Below are 17,147 nucleotides of genomic sequence, written 5' to 3'. Positions count from 1 at the left end.
TTTTTTTTTTTTTTTTTTTTTTTTTTTTTTTTTTTTAATAAGCTTCCTTTGACTTGTTGACAGCAGTTCATGTTATTACTTACAGTACATTTCAAGCATTTAAATCTGTCCACTTTTTCTACTGCCTCATTTCGAATTCGTACGCTAACCTTCTTTATTTTTCTTCCGATAATGAATGTAGAAAATATGAAAATTAATATGGCTTGTAAATTCTACTATGCACTCTACTAATGTAAATTACATATTTACCGAATGAGTGCATACGAAGTTTCATGCTTGTCATACTCTAAAAATGAAATCCCATCAGAATATTTTTAAAATTATTATAAACATGGTTCGATACTATTTCAGGTTCCACCATAAGGACAACATTTCCCGGAAGATCAGTTGTCTTCTGTTGATACTTCTCTCTCCTGAACATCGGATAACTCTACGTCGACAAGCTTCAACGTCCAGTCTGACATGGTTGGGATGCAGAGGATTTCAATAATAGTAAGATTGCACATTTTATTTCCTTTATTTTCATAAACCACTACAGGCAAGGTGGTTGTAGTTTCGTTGTAATGGTTTAGTATGTAAGCATCAAGCTGTGTGGCCTGATTAGAGATGTCAGGGCATAGTGCATTGTTGTGTTTTGTTATGCTTTTCTTCCCGTTCTCGTCGTTGGTCAGGATTGTTAGCATAGGCAGAGAGAGAACCGTTTCCTTGAGGGGCAGAGGGGGGCAAAGCAAAAAGAATCCCGATATAACGAGATTATGGGGGACATCATTTACCTCCTCTCCCTGTTTAGGTTGACCTTGGTACAGTATATCGGAATATGATCATTTAATAAAGGTATTGTAAAATAAAGTAAAATTGTAACAAAATCTATATATATAATTTGAACTGGTAATGGAAATTACGGGAAAACGGCTGAACGGATTTTAATGAGTGACCCCTCATTTTCATGCCTGGCATCCAAAGTTTTTCGGAAAAGTAGCAGTTTTCAGTGAAATGTCAATTTTCCTACATAATTTTCCTATTTTCGAAAATCCATCTGTTGTCAGTTTTGAGAACTAATTTTATTGAATCCCGGCCGACTTGATTGAATTTGAGAACAAAACACACACTACAATAAACAACAGGCTATTACACGAAGGCCATGACCTGCAGGATTGCTGACATATTTAGAGCTCAATTCAATTTGTTATTAAAAACTGATTCTGCAGTGTATAATTTTCTAAGTACAGCTGTGTATTGGATATTCAAATCTACGAAACTTGAGGTGGTTTGATGACATTATTACCATTAGAAATTAAATATTATTATAGTTAATATCATGATGCATCTATTTTTCATTAATTGTACACAATATTGATGCTATATTGATGACATGAAAGTGAAACTTTTGTGGTTATGTAAGTAAATTTAGAGAATATCTTAATTTAGATCTTCATTTCTATAATTTACTGAGTGGCTGCTATATATAACCACAAAACTTAAGTAAGATAATAATATTGTTATTAAAAATCAAATATTTTTATATTTATTAACCCAGTGGGGTTGGGTCTTTTTCATATACTTAATGGCGGTGTAGTGTAGATATTGATATGTGTCATTGTCTTCAGTATTGGCTCAGGAGAGCGCAAAAATTACAGTTCCTAAGGAAAGATCAAAAGGTATTACTTACTGATAAGATAAGAGGCCTAGAAAATTTTGTAGTCTCCAGATCATTTCAGTAAGATCTCTTAGTAGGATAAAATGATTTTACGCTCTACATTTCAAGTTCTACATGCAGCAGCTATACGAAAATGCTACTGTTCGAAAGCTTAGCAAACCTGACATTTTTTTTTTTTTTTTTTTTTTAATTTTGCCTACAATCCACAATGACCTGAAATAGCTACTGCTATCGTCCTGACATTGATACTTGCGTTTTCGCGTTGAAACTCAAAATCTGAAGTTGGATAGGTTCAAGAAAAAGTATTTGGGCTAAAAAAATCCATTCAGAGGGAATATGTTTCATTATTGTGGAAGCAAATAACTATAAAAAAGACAAGTATTCTTAATTGAAAATAAATCTGAAAAACTTTTATTTGAACGTCTAACGAACTTAGTTTGCAGCAGCATTTGCTGCACAAGCCACTAGTACTAGTATAAAGACAATGTCACTTTTTTTTTCCTCTTGTTCAGAGGAGGGACTGAAGCTTTCCACTGCAGCCTGAGGCTTATTGTGCTTACCACTTCTATTTTGTGAATGATTGGGTAGCCGAACGGCTGCGCTCTTGTACAAGTACAGGACGCCGCACCGTGAACTTAACCTGGCTATTGTATGGATGATATGTGAATTAATGATGGCGAAATGAGTCCGAGGTCCAACACCGAAATTTACCGAGCAATTATACTTCAATTGGTTGAGGAAAAACCCCAACCAAGTAACGTGTCCCAACCAGGATTTGAACCTGGGCCCGCTTGTTTCAAGGTCAGACGTGCTAACCATTACTTCACAGCAGTGGACGAATTTTACATTTACTTTAAGTTATGTGTTTATTTAAAAAAGCAAGATATCATATGAAATGTAAATTCCAATTATTTTATTTAACCTCGTCTTTAAGTTTACACATTGTACCGGGATCACTTTTCTTTTTTCTGCATTGTTGTGCAGTATGTTATTCATATTTCTCCACCTGCAGAGTTCTAACACATCAGTACAGGCTGTTACAAAAAACATTACATTACATTACATTAAATGAGGTATAGAAATTCTTATACATTCAGAAATTTAAAATAAATATTATAGTCCAGACACATGGTCAGAAGACATCAGTTCGTCAATAAAATTTAAGCACAGAAACTTAATCATAAACAAAAGTAAGAAAAATCTTTTGAATTCAATATATTGTAATGTTAATAGAGAAATAAAAGAGTTCGACCAAGTTTGGGGTGGGGGGGGTGGGATAGTGCGCCGTCATACTCCGCCTATGATTGTTAGGGCTCAGGATTTCAGGCTGTTAGATATAAGACTGTACCAATGTGCTGAGTTGCATCGGCAACCATGTGGTTCAGCTAGAGGCAAAGTAAGACAAGGGTATGAGGAGGTCACGCATTGATTTTTCCAACTTTTAATAATTTTCGGTAAATATTTCTAAAGAGTGTTAGTTGGGAGACCGGAGGGAAAAAGACCTTTAGGGAGGCCGAGACATAGATGGGAGGATAATATTGAAATGGATTTGAGGGAGGTGGGGTGTGATGATAGAGACTGGATTAATCTTGCACAGGATAGGGACCGCTGGTGGGCTTATGTGAGGGTGGCAATGAACCTTCAGGTTCCTTAAAACCCATTTGTAAGTAAGTAAATATTTCTAAAAACATCTTTTCTAGGCCTTTTTTGAAACATATAAATTTCGACGTATTCTGTTAAAAGTGATGGATAGGCTACATAAAAAAAAAAAACATCCGAAAAACTTCCTGTCATAGCCTCTACTGATAGTGTAATCCAGGGATAAAAATAACTACACCATTGACGTCAGTTCGATTACAGCACCTTCAATCGAAATTAATTACGTAATATTAAATAAAAACGATATAGTGCGCCAGTTTCTCTTCAATAATTAACGGTTAATTTTAATTATGTTCCGATCATTTGGGCCAAATTAAATTGACATCTTGGATTCAGCACTCTCAAAGTAATCTAAATACACACTGTCAGCTCTGAATGAAGAAAGGTATTTTTTTACAAATAGTTATCTAAGGAATAGATTTCGGAAGAGAATGCTAATGTCCATTCCAATGGGAGTGCACAATAAGCCTTGTAGGCTGAAATACAGGAGGTCTTTAAAATTCCTTAAAAACCCCTTGTAACCTAACTAACAAAAACAGTTATCTAATTTTGTTCAGAGAGAAGGATTTGATTAAATCATCAGCCCTCCAGTGAGTGTGACCACAAGGATTCTTAATACAGAGCAGTTATTTTTTTAAGTCATTAATTAAGTTAAAAAAAGAAACTATTAAATCTTGAATTTGGAATTCTTTTGATGCCAAAATGTCATATTGACAAAATTATATTTGTTTAAAATGTAAATGATATTGGATGATACATAAGAAGTCCCTAAGAATTTGTAATAGGATGTTTTGTATTTGAAAAACTTTGAATTTTAATTCTGCTAATAGTTTGTAGGTAGAGTATGGAAGGGAACCTCTCGTTCCAAGTAACATACCTTTAACGACCCACTGATTAACAGGTATGTTGTATTTAGAAGAGAGAAAAGGTAGGCATGGTTTATATATTTCTCGTTTTTCTTTTTTTGGCCTTGTCCTCTTGTGAGGGGTTTCTCTCAAAGAGAATGTTTGAATATAATTCATTCATTCATTATTAGCACTACAGCCCATGAAGGGCCTGGGCTTCCTTAATCAGTAGAAACCATTCATCTCTATCTTGAGCCCATTGTCTCCATCTCTTGCATCCAACTCTCCGCAGATCATCCTCCACATCCTGAAGCCACCTCAGCCTTGGTCTTCCTCTCTTCCTTAATCCTTCTGGGTGTCCATATAATGCCCGTTTAGGTAATTGGCCTTCTGGCATACATTCAAGATGTCCCAACCATCTAAGTCTGCCTTTCTTAATGAAGGAAACTATACTCGGTTCTCCATACAGTTCCATTAGTTCTTTATTTGTTCTACTTCTAAACTGACCATTTTCAAAATGGGGACCATATATCTTTCTCAGAACTTTTATTTCCCAAACTGCTAGTATATTTTCATTATTTATTGTTAAAACCCAAGCTTCGCTAGCATATGTAACCACTGGTCTTATTTGAATATAATACCATGACCTTATCCTTAATCCTATCGATGGCTATGATGTCCGTGCAGTTGTTGGAATCTGTGGCCGAAATGCATGAACCTCCCAACCAAGGTGTTTTAGGACTTGTGCAACACTTGTCCTCACTGTATGGTCCCTGTTGTTGAAATGATTACAAAATTCGGACTACCATAGTTACTTCTCTAAGTCGATAATATTGCAAAACAGGTAACATATTTGCAACCAAGACCTCTTCAAGTGATATCTCTATCCAGTGCGTTTGCTTCAGTAAAGTCTCATTTTGTAAATCTATGATCAACAATTGGCTCTCTTCTGACAAAGGAAAAATTTTAGAGTCTGTACAAAAGAAACCAAATGACCTGGAAATGTAGAAAAACTTGTCCAGACATGTTGAAACATTTTTAACAAGAGCCAGAACTGGTTACATTGTCAAACAATTATACAGTTGGAACCACCGATTCTGGCGAATGACCTTGCTGACAGTGCCAGTTGACGTGCTGTTTGTTGTCCTTCATGAATGAGTTGGCGATAACATTTTCCTCCGCTAGTATCATTGTTATGGAACAGACAAATGGACCACAGTACAGTCCGAGTGGATAATTTGTAGTGTGACGCAAGCGACTTTTGTTTGCAATGATTTTATAGTATGTCTCTCAGTACATGTAATATTTGTTTAGTTTTTGGAATGTTGGCGGAATAGAGGTTTAAAGCCTTGGTATTTTTTTTCTCGAAAATCAGCTTTGTTCGGGATTCCTATTCAGATGTTATCGTGGCCAAAGTAAGTGAAGGGGGAATAGAACACCGCATCCGTTCCTCGATATGGCCATTATTTCCGGAGATTAGAAATTTAGGCAGGGACAGAAATGTCTACAAAAAATTGCAACGGATTTGCTCCATTTTATTGGTGGTTATTCGTAAACGGGGATGCTACAGTGCAAAGGGGCGAGTTTCTGAGCTCCTTCGTTCTCCTTGTGTAGAGAAAAGTGTGTTTTAGAAAGTCAAAAGTCTGTTTTGGAATGTCAAAATGACCGTTTTTTGAAACTTTGCCAGTTTCTACCGTGCATATGCCTGAGGGCAGGGGATTGTCCTTTGCACTACAGATAGAGTTCGAAGAGGTCTATTCACCGCACTTATCAGCTTTGTTCTCACTGCACATATGGCGGAGCTATGGCAGCAAGAATGTTGGCGGAATAGAGGTTTAAAGGTATTTTTATCTCGAAAATCAGCTTGTGTTCGGGATTCCCATTTTGATGCTATCGTGTCCCAAGTAAGCGAAGGGTGAATACAACACCGCATTCTGTTCCTCGATATGGCCAATATTTCCGGAGATTGGAAAGTGAAATATTTTAGGTAGGGGGAAAAAAAAAAAGTGTACAAAAAAGTGCAACGGATTTGCTCGATTTTATTGGTGATTATTAGTGTTATACCCCAGGGCTTAAGAATGCGCTATAGCATGATTTCCTCTGGGGTGTTAAATTTGAAACAGTCCAGGAACAGTGTCAGCGGAATACATGACCTTAAGCAGACACTCAATGCAATCCCAGCTTGTGAAGTAGATAGATGCTTAGCCAGCATTATAGAGTTATGTGGCGCGTGCGATAAATCACTGCCTATGAATCACTACTGGACTAATCACATTGGTCCAGTGGAATAAAGATGCATTTTAATTGGTTAAATTAAATCACGCATTGTTCGAAGACTCTTTTTACGTGTAGTCTCACTAAAACGACTTATCACTATATTGCACTGAATCGAATTAATTGTAACATGTTTGATTAAGACAACATCTATAAGCACGTATAATGAAAAGGGGTTTGAAGCCCATCTGACTTGGTGGATAGTGTGGGTGGTATCGCAGTTGGGAAACCGATAAGAGAACATGAAAATGATGAGGAGAAGATTGGTGGCAGACAGTGATACAGTGATAGAGTCTTAGGAAGAAATAAGTCGACAGCTCCGACAAGAGATATACCATGTAAGTAACGCGCTATGTATATATTTTGCATATATTTAATAAATCAAGTGTAGTTCCATTCACAACTAATTCAGTCTAGAACCTAAGTTAAGTAACCATGTAGTTTTCCTACAATGTCCTGAGATCCCCAGCTCTTTCAGTAAAATCATTTCTGCACTGCTAGCTAAGTTTGGAAATTCGTACAGATAAAGAAAATACAGACAAGTCCGTATCATCCTATGGCGAATGGACTAGTTGAACGTAATCATTAAATGTTCATGGCAATGATGTCTCAGTTTGTGTGTAAAGACCAAAGAGATTGGAATAAGTGGATAGCTATAGTACAAATGGCGTACAGAAGTACACCCCACTCAGTGACGGGCTACTCCTCCTCCTCCTCATTCTTTCTCTTGTATGGCAAGGAAATGCCTCTGTCATTTCCAGTCGATGTCGGTCTGAAATTTCCAAGAGAAAATATAGAATCCGATTCTGTAGTTGGCGTAGCCAGGAAGCTAGAGACGGTTTACAAAGTGGTTAGAGATCGATTAAAGCAGAGTAAGACAACACAAGTGAGACAGTACAACAAGAGGCGAAATGTGAAACTTGAAACATTTGAGGTAGGAGACAAAGTATTCATACACAGGACAATGTTGAAAAAAGGAGTAACAAAGAAACTAGCTAAACCATGGACAGGTCCAGTTGAGATAGTAGAAAGACTAAATGAAGTCAATTACCGCATTCAATACGGAGATGGTAGAACACAAGTAGTCCAGGTAAATAGGTTAAAGTTGAGATCCGGTAGAGTCGATGGTCAGGATGACGACATTAACCATACCGAAAATAATATGGAAAGTATGTACACGCACTATTGGTAGAATGATGAAGGACCCCTGGGAATGGAATCGAACAGAGAACGCCAAGGTGAAGGGATAATCAGTGAAACGTCAGGAACGGCGACAGAAAAAGCGTGGGCATTGGAAGATGAGATACCACTAAGCAAATTAAGAAACAGAGTAGAAAGAGATGAAGATTTTGAGTCAGAGGATGAAATATTTCTTGGGTCGTGGAAAGCGAGATGACATGAACCTCCCCAAGCACACATTTGTGCTGAACCAGACCACGAGTTCGACCCTCTTCATAATTCAGTTAATGCTCCCAGTGAGAGTAACGAAACAGCCGAACAGAGAAGCGAACCAACTTCACCTCGCTAAGGACTGAGAACTAGAATTATTTACTAACCTATTTGATTACAGATTGTCTAATTGTTGTTGCAAGAAAGTGATCTAACAAAATATGGGGACGAAATTTACATTCTCTTCCCCACATGTAACAATATTTTCCACTACTGAACCACACTGTCTAGCCAGAGGAAACTGAGGAAGCCTGTGTCATCGGATTGGAATGACCTTCGACGTGATGTCGTCCATTCCAGGAAAAACTCTAAGTATATTGTATAATATTAAGTAGAGCATGGAGCTCGCCTGGAAATGCCAAAGCTCAAAATGGCATTTGTAAACTTTACTTTTACTTTTGTAACTGAAAATAACTATCATAAATAATTCTGTTGATCCGAGTTAACTGCCATGTAATATGTATATAGATTTGGAAACATTTTGAACAATGAAATAAGGTATGTTTTTAAGCTTAGGATAAATTTAAGACAAGGATATAATAGCATTTAATGTAGTCTTGAAGGTTACTCTGCCTAATATCCTTATGTGTAAATATTCAAATTCAAATGCATCTAAAGTGATGATTTAAAGAAAGCATAGTTGATGTGAAAGTTGAAGTTAGAAATGTCATATTTGAATCTCTTTCGTAAGTGTGTAAAAGATTATCTTAATTTAATCATTGTAATACTGGAACTTACTGTATGTATGTATGTATGTATGTATGTATGTGTTCTAGGCTTCGAGAATGCAAGATGTACTGCCAGTGGTGTAACATGAAACACAGCGTAAGCAACGGGAGCCACGAAGGACAGGTGACATCATTCACCAGCTGGAATGCTATCTGCGTTCAGTATGGAACTCAACCGCATGTGTCAGCAGAAGGAGAGTGCTTTATGTACGAAAAGGCATCCAACACAGAACACAGAGTTAAGACTTGAATGCTTAAGAATGGAGTGAATTACATTGGAAAATGTGTGAGTTATGCGTGAGGAGAAAAGAATGTATATTGGAGCCCCGACAAAAACAAAAGAGAATGAGTGAGAGAGAGAAATACTGGGTTATCTTAATAATATCCTATATTGTGAAATTTTATTGTAACGAAGAGAAAAGACTATCCGAAATCTATTATTGTACCTAGAGTTGATAAGTGTTATAGCTGACGGCATGCAATGAACCAAAACAAATTAACACAAAATTATAGAAAATCTTAAAATTTAACACAAGAAATCCAAAACCAATTAGAATGCATAAACCAAGTTTTAAAATCATTATTAGTGATTCGACTCTGATTTGTAATTCAGCGACCACCAAATTCATAGTATACATGGTGTGCATTTGAAAGCCAATGGCGAGGGAATAAATGACCCATAAGCATGCCTGAGCAGAAAGAGTCCCTGACACGAGATTAACTCTGTAAACTCTCACTGTTGCTTATGTGTATGATTGTATTCTAGAATCTAATCCACCATCACTAGGCCAGATAACAAGTTCAATGAAAAAGCACGTGCCATTTGAGGCATCGTCTTTTTGAAAAGAAGGGAGCCTTGTTATGCCCCAGGGCTTAAGAACGCCTTGTAGCATGATTTTCTGTGGGGTGTTAAAATTTAAACAGTGCAGGAACAGTGTCAGCGGAATACATGACCTTAAGCAGACACCCAATGCAATCCCAGCTTGTGAAGTAGATAGATGCTTAGCCAGCATTATAAGAGTTATGGGCGCATGCAATAAATCACTGCCTATGATAAAATTATTTTTACGCCACGAATCACTGGTGGAATAATCGCACTGGTCCAGTGGAATAAAGCATGCATTTTAATTGATTAAATTAAACCACATATTTTCGAAATCTTTTCTTATGGGTAGTCTGAGTAAAACGACTTATCACTGTATTGCACTGAATTGAATTAATTGTAATAGCTGTTTGATTAAGACATCAAAACGAGTTTAAAGCTCATCTCACCTGGTGGATAGCATGGGTGGTATCCCGGCTGGAAAACGGATAAGAGAATATAAAAAGTGATGGTGAGAAGATTGGTGGCAGACAGTGATACAGTCAGTGATAGTCAGAATCTAAGGAAGAAATAAATCGAAGGAAGGATAGTAATGACGTCAGCTGTGATAAGAGATATACCAAGCAAGTAACTCACTATGTATATATTTTGTATATAGTTAATAAATAAAGTATAGTTCCATTCACAACTAATTCAGTCTAGAACCTGAGTTCAATAACCATGTAGTTTTCCTATAATATCCTGAGAGCCCCAGCTCTTCCAGTAAAATCCTTTCTTTTCCATTATAAGTGTAATGGTGGTGTCAGATATCCTGGTAACTGTGAGCAGGAGTGGAATGCAGTAGTCTCTGTTCAGCAAGTCATCCGAACTAAGTTGTCATGTACAACAGTAGTAAACAGTGCAAAAGGGTGAGTCTCTGAGCTCCTTCGTTCTCCTTGTGTGGAGAAAAATCTGTTTTGGAAAGTGAAAATGACCACTTTTGAAATTTTGCCTGCCTCTACCGTGCATATGCCTGGGGGCAGAGGATTGTCCTTTGCACTACAGATAGAGTTTGACGAGCTTTATTCGCTGCTCTTAACAGCTTTGTTGTCACTGAACATACGGTGGAGTTATGGTGGCGAGAATTTTGGTGGAATAGAGGTTGGTATTTTTTCTCGAAATTCAGCTTGTGTTCGGGATTCCCATTTTGATACTATCGTGTCTGAAGTAACTCAAGGGGGAATATCATACTGCATCCCGTTCCTCGATATGGCCATTATTTCCGCAGATTAGAGACTGCAATATTTTAGGTAGGGAAAAAAATAAGTCTACATAAAAGTGCAAGAGATTTGCTCGATTTTATTAGTGATTATTAGTAAACATGCTGGGATGCTACAGTGAAAAGGGCGAGTCTGTGAGCCCCTTTGTTCTCCTTGTGTAGAGAGAAGTCTGTTTTGGAAAGTCGAAATTACCGTTTTTTTAATTTTTGCCAGTCTCTAGTGTCCAAATACCTGGGTGGAGAGGGTTCTCCTTTACACTGCAGATAGCATTGGAGGCGTTTTATTTGCCACACTTATCAGCTTTGTTTTCTAACTGCATATATGGCGGAGTTATGGCGGCAATAATGTAGCGGTATTTTTTCTCGAAATTCAGCTTGTGTTTGGGATTGTCATTTTGATGCTACCGTGTCCAAAGAAAGTCAAGGGGGAATACAACACCGCATCCCGTTCATCGATATCGCCATTATTTCCGGAGATTAAAGACCGAAACATTTTAGGTAGGTAAATAATAAGTGTAGAAAAAAATGCTACGGATTTGCTTGATTTTATTGGTGATTATTAGTAAACATGCGGAGATGCTACAGTCAAAAGGGCGGGTCTTTGAGCCCCTTCATTCTCCTTGTGGAGAGAAAAGTCTGTTTTGGAAAGTCAAAATTACCGTTTTTTGAAACTTTGCCAGCCTGTACTGTCCAAATACCTGGGTGGAGAGGGTTCTCCTTTACACTACAGATAGAATTCGAGGCATTCTATTCGCCACACTTATCAGCTTTGTTTTCTAACTGCATATATGGCGGAGTTATGGCGGCAAGAATGTAGCGGTATTTTTTCTCGAAATTCAGCTTGTGTTTGGGATTCTCATTTTGATGCTACCATGTCCAAAGAAAGTCAAGGGGGGAATACAACACCGCATCCCGTTCATTGATATCTCCATTATTTCCGGAGATTAGAGACCGAAACATTTTAGGTAGGCAAATAATAAGTGTAGAAAAAAATGCTACGGATTTGCTTGATTTTATTGGTGATTATTAGTAAACATGCGGAGATGCTACAGTCAAAAGGTCGGGTCTTTGAGAGAAAAGAGAAAAGTCTGTTTTGGAAAGTCAAAATTACCGTTTTTTTTTTAAACTTTGCCAGCCTGTACTGTCCAAATACCTGAGTGGAGAGGGTTCTCCTTTACACTGCAGATAGAATTCGAGGCATTCTATTCGCCACACTTATCAGCTTTGTTTTCTAACTGCATATATGGCAGAGTTATGGCGGCAAGAATGTAGCGGTATTTTTTCTCGAAATTCAGCTTGTGTTTGGGATTCTCATTTTGATGCTACCGTGTCCAAAGAAAGTCAAGGGGGAATACAACACTGCATCCCGTTCATCGATATCTCCATTATTTCCGGAGATTAGAGACCGAAACATTTTAGGTAGGCAAATAATAAGTGTAGAAAAAAATGCTACGGATTTGCTTGATTTTATTGGTGATTATTAGTAAACATGCGGGGATGGTACAGTGAAAAAGGCGGGTCTCTGAGCCCCTTTGTTCTCCTTGTGTAGCGAAAACTCTGTTTTGGAAAGTCAAAATGACCATTTTTTTTAAACTTTGCCGGCCTCTACTGTCCATATGCCTGGGGGTAGAGGATTCCCCTTTACATTACAGATAGAGTTTGAGGCGTTCTGTTCACCGCACTTATCAGCTTTGTTCTCACTGGACACACAGCAGAGTTATGAATTTTAGTATGATCGTAAAATGAAATTAAAATGAAAAAATAGAATTGAGAATAATGTTAAGAAATGAAATGAAAATTAAAATTTTAAATGGAGTCAAAATTGAAAAAATTGAGTTAGAATGGAAATTAAAGTACAAAATGAAATTGAAATTAAAATTAAAATACTGAGTTAAAATTGTAATTATAAAATGAAATTGAAATTAAAAGTAAAGTTAAAATTTTAATATAAAAATGGAATAAAACTGAAAAACTATATGAAATTGAAATGTATAATAAAAGAGAATAAAATTAAAGTTGAAATGAAAGTTGAAATTGAAAAATGAAATTAAAAAGAATAAATTAAGTTAAAATTAAAATAGAGAAGAGATAAGTATACAATTGAAATTACTATTTGAAATCAGAATTAAAATTTAAATGTTTTGTACTGTATATCAATTTTCGATGCCCGTGCGTCCTATTTTAAACAGTTCAAACCTATGTACCTGCGCAAACGACAGTCGCTGTTCTCTCTCTCTCTCTCTCTCTCTCTCTCTCTCTCTCTCTCTCTCTCAGAAAGCAGGTTGGCTCGCTTTTTTTCCCCTCTTGTGAGGGAGAAAGCAAGGATCGCGTGGTGACGAGTCATGTTGGCAGTAGAAATGCTCTCAGGCACTGTGACGTCAACGGCGTCCCCCACCACCAAGAGGGCTCTCTTAATGTAGGCCTACTTGCTTTGGTTGATCTTCATTAATTTTAAACCTTACTGTTGGGTCAAGAATGAGACCAATTTTTTATTTCGGTCAATTTGTATGGTGTCAGCACTCTGTGTAGATACGTGTGTAGTAAAAAAAATTAAAGAAAAAAATAAATTTGAACAAGAAATTAAACTAAAGGTTGGATTGCATTGTTAAGAAATCACCTCAGATAAGACTTTGCACTATAATTTCTTTTCCTCTTTCTTGCTTTTGTTTTATATTCATAAGAAATTAATTGTTTTTGTAAATGGTATACTTTGTCTTCTAGGTAATCCCTGTTTAGGGAAAGTGTTTGATGATGATGATGATGATAATAATAATAATAATAATAATAATAATAATAATAATAATAATAATAATAATAAATGTAATTGAATTGAATAAATAAATAAAATTTAATTAATAGATTAATTAAATTAAATTAATTATATAAATAAAATGAATGAAATATATGAAATGAATGAATAAATATAAATAAATGAAATGGAATGACGTAAATGAATTAATTATAATAAAATAAAGCAATAAAATAAATGAGTTAAATTAAATTAAGTTTTATTAAAGGAATAAATGAATTTAATAATTAATGAAATAACATAACATTAGTAGCTAAAATTATTTAAATAAATGAATGAATGAATGAATGAATGAATGAATGAATGAATGAATGAATGAATGAATGAATGAATGAATGAATGAATGAATGAATGAATGAATGAATAAATAACTGAAATGAAGTAAATTAATTTAATTGGATTAAATTAAATAAAGTGATTTAATTACATTGAATTACATAAATGAATAAAATAAAATTGAATAAATAAATACTGTTAAGACGAAGATTGACATAAGTAACTATCATCATCATCATCATCATCATCATCATCATCATCATCATCATCATAATGACAGTGGAGGCTAAAATGTTTTCTGCATTATGTTTAGTGAGCTTAAATATTCCTTCCAGATTGGTTGGCTGTATAAAGCTGATTATTCCAAAGAAAAACAGAAGATACATTAGAAGAAGAAAGAAGCAGTGAGGAGAGGCATCTCATGGTGGAAACCTGGGGATACAGAAACGCTCATTAGTTCATGTATGTATGTATGTACGTATCTGATGGTAAAAGGTTAGTTTTCTGTGTAGATACAGTACTTGCGCAATTTATACTTTTGAATTATGTCTTTTGCTATTGCACAGATGGTTAATTTCGAGAACTAAGTCACTGGTACTTGTCGACTGATTTCGGCTTAATTGGTATGAAATTTTCAATTTAGAAACCTCATACTTGTAGTGTGGAAAGCTTGTAAACCAGTGAGATTTTGAATTGACATGTGAATTGAGACACAGTGTTTATTACTTTATTTAGTTTAATGTCAATATAATGAACTTGTGGGAGCACCATAATTATTTTCGTTAAAGTGACATTGATTAGATTTGTATGAAAGTTATGGATTATTGGTTCGAGTATTCATCCTTAATAAACATCTGTGCTTTACAGAATATGTAGCTGGTACACTAAATGCATGTAGCTGTTGTAGGAAGAGTAAAAAATTAACTTTAATAACTGTTTCATTATTTGAATATGTACAATAAGACTACAAACACTTGATCACTTTTGAACATAGTATAACAGGAACACTTGCATTGAACGTAGTGAGGACTATGTTGAAAAGTGATGAAGTGTTTGTAGTCTTACGTACATATTCAATTAATAAAACAATTATTAAATAAATAACATAATATAACAGGAACACTTGCATTGAACGTAGTGAGGACTATGTTGAAAAGTGATGAAGTGTTTGTAGTCTTACGTACAGTTACCCTTAAAAAGGATGAGACGACTCTTGGTCGTCGGAAGTTAAAGTTCTACAGCGCGGTTCACTCGATATCGACGTATAACGATAAGTACCATGAAAAATAGAACAAGAATTGTTACAAGGACCACAACAAGGACAAGGATCAGAATAAGGATCACGAAGAAGACAGCCATTTAAGGCCACGATTTCACAACATAGCTCGGGTGACAAAATATCATTGCTTTTCTGTACCGAATGGCAAATGCCTGCTATCGGATCTACATTCTGGACTGCTGCTGTCACTGTCTTGTCTCGGTAGCTCATATAGTAGCGTGCCGGTTCCACCGTATAACCGAATTGTTTCGTGTTCGATCCCAGTTAAAACTCTTTTTTTTTATTAAGGTGTAATTAATTTGTTCAGAGTTCCTCGACTGTATAATTTGTCGAAAAATATGGAGAAATGAGGGATGACGATAATACTTTAGTGTAGACAATGACTATTTAGCGTGATATAGAATTATTGAAATAAGGGGCATCTTGTACAGTAAGAGTTAATAAATCAACCCTAAATTAAATATTTAAATAACAGGATATAACAGGAAGTCCAATTATTGTTGCGAAACTAATCAAATTAAATCTAATTACGTTAAGTAAATAAATCCCAAGTTATGACACCACATTGCTACAGCTAAATTCCATGTAATTAACATAAGCATTGAATAGGTCCGTGCTTATGCGTTGGACGACAAAACCAAACATCGAAAGTTAGAATGTTGCCGCGGAATGTAACTTCTTGCTTTTTATAATGTAAATCAGACTACTAACTACAATCATTCATATTCCTTACATTATTTATTAATATTTATAGCCAACATTGAATTTGTAAAGAAAAGACTTTAGAAATCTCATATGGAATTTGTGATTTGTAGTGACATAAACATAGATTATCTCTCCTTGAAACTGGAGCCATTTTTCCACCAGCATACAAGCTGAAGTAGCACAGCCATTGATAAAAGTTTTGTACACAGAATTAGACTGAATTCCTATTCGACAGAACCTATAATCAATGGCTTGTCTGAACATGATAAATAAATCCTGTTTCCAATGTCACTGAACAATTTCAAAATATTAATTTAAAAACTAAAAAAGGGTCGTAAATGCTGTATCTAGTGGCTATTCACATTTATATCTACAAAATGAATCTTGTAAAAACGTATATGATACTGGTACTACTGATATTAAGAGTAAATGTATTGTATTTTTCACTTTAATTTCAGAATCACTTTAGTGGATGTTCTCCACTCAATATTGTGAAAAAATTCAAAAGTAAAAACATGTAGATAACGCAGGGACTTAAAAATCTCATGTATTAAAAAGAAGAATCTATATGTAATGAGTTGCAATGTAATGATCCTCATGTTCTTAAATACTACAAGAAGTACGGTGTAATTTATCAAAAATTATGAAAGAGGGAAATAATACATTCGAATAGAAAAGTACAACATTCAGATAATGCAATTAAAGCTATTCGGAATATTATTGAAGTTAAACTTGTAGATATTCTAAGAAAGAAAATATTTTTTCATTAAAACCAGTGATTATAAACTAGAGGACCCCAAATCTATTGCAAATTCTTTTAATGTCTTATAGTATATAGTACAGAAATATTATTGACAACTTAAACATTCAAGATTTTGCAAAAGATACTGCAATTGGTTATTTAAGAGATGCATTTAATAATTAGTATTAATATATGTAATTAGTCAATAACTGCAACAGTGCTTTTTCATTCAATCATAACATGAATAAAACTGAATGAACATTAAATTAAACACTATTGGAAACACATAGATAAAATAGTTAAAATCAACTGAAGGGGTGAGAATGAAATAATCCAAAGCCACACTTTTAACAAAAATTGTTCTGTGCGAGTGCATTTCTTACACATATGGGAAAGCTACTAATAAAATATTGTAATAACTACTCAACAAATGACATAGCCGAAGGACTCTAAACCTTTGTAAAAGTTTGTCTGTGTGGCTTAGGAATATTTTTTAATTGTTAGTTTTTAATATATATGCATTTACATTGTATGTGTGTGTATGTATAAATGCATTCATTAGATTAACGTTTACAATATTATAACTTGTAATTTTGTATTGTCTGTGATCATTAACACTTAAAACTTGTAAAACTCTATTTCA

The 17,147-nt window shown here is 35.2% G+C and overlaps 1 long non-coding RNA gene across 5 annotated transcripts in view; it reads left to right on the top strand.

Moving 5' to 3' along the window:
- Positions 1–17,147, top strand: part of LOC138716234 (uncharacterized) — a 79,121-nt gene that overhangs the window by 33,889 nt on the left and 28,085 nt on the right. For all 5 annotated transcript variants that reach the window (XR_011336603.1, XR_011336604.1, XR_011336602.1 and 2 more), the window contains 2 exons: positions 352–492; positions 14,114–14,240. This is a non-coding gene — a long non-coding RNA (uncharacterized lncRNA). The remainder of the gene's footprint in view (positions 1–351; positions 493–14,113; positions 14,241–17,147) is intronic.

This window comes from Periplaneta americana, chromosome 16 (genome assembly GCF_040183065.1).
Source record: "Periplaneta americana isolate PAMFEO1 chromosome 16, P.americana_PAMFEO1_priV1, whole genome shotgun sequence".
NCBI lineage: Eukaryota > Metazoa > Arthropoda > Insecta > Blattodea > Blattidae > Periplaneta > Periplaneta americana.
Note: the sequence above shows the minus strand (reverse complement) of the source record. Positions and strands in the feature narration are given on the sequence as shown.